The 2335-nt window shown below is 65.4% G+C and overlaps 1 protein-coding gene across 1 annotated transcript in view; it reads right to left on the bottom strand.

The window, feature by feature from the left end:
- The window catches only part of MCRIP1 (MAPK regulated corepressor interacting protein 1), a 14162-nt gene extending 12634 nt beyond the window's left edge, over positions 1-1528 (bottom strand). The window contains exons 1-2 of the mRNA XM_011373689.2: positions 1523-1528; positions 243-246 (exon numbers count right to left, since the gene is read on the bottom strand). The gene's annotated coding sequence lies outside the window, so the exon portion shown is untranslated. The remainder of the gene's footprint in view (positions 1-242; positions 247-1522) is intronic.
- Between the last annotated feature and the right edge of the window lie 807 nt (positions 1529-2335).

Raw genomic sequence — 2335 nt, 5'->3', positions numbered from 1 at the left:
TAAGCTCCGCCTCCAGCAGGAAAAGCCACAGGGAGCCTGCAGGAGGGTCATGGGGAGCCCCACAGACCCCTCCCCTCCGGCTCTGGGGGCAGGGGATCTGGGGGGGCCTGCTGCACAAGCCCAGCAGAGGACAGCAGCTTCCTTCCTACCACCTGGAGAGGACAGCCGCAATAGGACAGAGTGAGGAACAGAGTCCCAGGCTGTTAAGCCTCAACCGCCCAACCCAGAGAGGGTGAAGTCACCTCGCTAATCCACCAGGCCAGCCAGGTCTTGGACTCCGCCCCACAACCACCCAGCCAACCCAGGCCCCGGACCGGTCATCAGCTACATCTGCAAAAGGGGCTGGGGCTGGGCCTGGGGACACCCCCTCCCAGGAGCACGTGATGCTAATGCTCCTGCAGCGGCTCCTGGTCCCAGCCTTCTGTGCAGAGGGCCGGGCTCCCACAGCTGGTCCACCCCGCCACCTACAGGGTCACCCGGTCACTGGGGCAGGGAGCAGTGGCTTGGGCCCAGCCCACCCTTGCAGCTGTGACTCCTCACAGCCCCGCTGTGCTGGAAAGAGCTGCTTTGGAAGCCAGAGCTACCGCCTCATGACCCCCTCCCAGGGTGTGGAACCCACCCCCCACCCGTGTCCTGCTGTCTGCTCCTCGTGTCCGCAGGACTGAGGCGCAGCATGCAGACCCCGGAGCGGACTAGCTGGAAGGCCACTCAGGACCAGCGAGGGACGCCCGGCTGTCGGCCGCTGTCAGCTTGTGACTCCGGGGGGGCAGTGTCTGGATGCTGGGGTGTGGGGACAAGCCCGGGCTGGGTTGGTGCCACCAGCGCACTCCCTGCAGGTCCTCACTGTGTACCGGTGGCACAGCGCTGGCCCTGGATGGCAGGTGACCTCATGCAGAGGGCAAGATGGACCCCCCGCTGGGAACGCACCAGTGAGGGTGAGGGAAGATGACACCCCCACCCGCTGTGGGCCCCAGCCACTGAGAGAACCATGTTCACAGCAAGCCCCACGGGCCCAGGATCACCAACCAGCAGGTGAGCCTCGGAACTGGGGGGCTGGGGACCGGGAAACGCCTGTCACTTCCCACTCCAGAGGGCTCGCCGGATGTGGGGGCTTGATGGGGTACGTGGGGGCCAGGCAGGGCTCTGAGATGCTCTGACCTGGGCCTGTCAGGTGGACGCGCCCGCCACCTCCACCCATCCTCTTGGGACTGTACGCACGGCCCTCCTGCCCTACCTGCTGCTGCAGGTGCAGACAGCAGCAGAAGCTGAGCCCGCCCTCCAGCGTGGGGGTCCCCGGCTCTCAGAGGGGCTTGGAGGCATCCGTAACCCAGGCTCAGGAGGGCGGCCGGGCTGGCGGAAAGCTGATCTCATGCTCTCCCGTGCGGACCGCAAGCTGACGTTCCACAGAAGGCGAATCCGCTTGACCAACTCAGTGACTTGTTCTTAAACTAGATCCTCTTCACGTGTGTCTGGCAATGTCGTGTCACCGGTTCCAGAAGCCTGAACGCGCTCCTCACCGGACCCGGTCGGCCCAGGCCTTGGTGGGATGGGACCGCCACTGCACATGGACCTGCCGACCTCTGGCCAGGGCTGACGCCACTCCGGTGGTTGGCACTCGAGCAAGATCCGCGTCATGACAACTCAGTGCCCAGGTAGGGTGATGCCACCATGGCGGTCACAAGTGAACCAGATCAGCTACGGCACGTGCAGGGCCAGGCAACACCCCAACTCCCCGCCTGGAGACCCGCAGGTGCCCCCCGGGCCGTGCGCGCCTCCACCCCTGCCCTGAGCTCCTGGAAAGCAGCATCTGGACAGGAGTGGCCCGGCCAAGCCCATGTCCCCTCCGGGGCTGGGGGCCCAGCCCACCTCAGAGGCTGCACAGCAGAGACGACAACAGGCACTGAAATTGGAAGTTTATTTGGCCAATGAGTTGTCCCCACGCTGTGGTGGAGGGACCTGAGGACCGCTAACGGCTGGCCGGGCTCGAGCTCCCGCGGCTGTGTCCCAGCCTGGAAGTGGAGGGTCCTGGTTCAGGCCGGCTCAGGCCTCAGCGGTGAGGAGCCTGGCTCGGGGAGGAGGCCCTGTCTTGGCCCCACCGGCACCCCCCAGTCATGGCGGCCTCTGCGACAGAGACCGGAAGTCTCCGTTTAACCACACGCTGCGGGAGCCACACTCGGTCACAGCAACATGGGTGTGAGGGGGGTGACCCGTCCGGCATGGCTTGGGCCCTTTCCACACAGGGCACATCGGTCTCCAGGGTGGCCCGACCAAGGTGAGCAGAGACCCCGATGTCCAAAAATGTCCAAGAATCCCACAGATGGAAATTTTTAAAAGC

This window comes from Pteropus vampyrus, unplaced genomic scaffold, assembly GCF_000151845.1.
Source record: "Pteropus vampyrus isolate Shadow unplaced genomic scaffold, Pvam_2.0 Scaffold227, whole genome shotgun sequence".
Lineage (NCBI taxonomy): Eukaryota > Metazoa > Chordata > Mammalia > Chiroptera > Pteropodidae > Pteropus > Pteropus vampyrus.
Note: the sequence above shows the minus strand (reverse complement) of the source record. Positions and strands in the feature narration are given on the sequence as shown.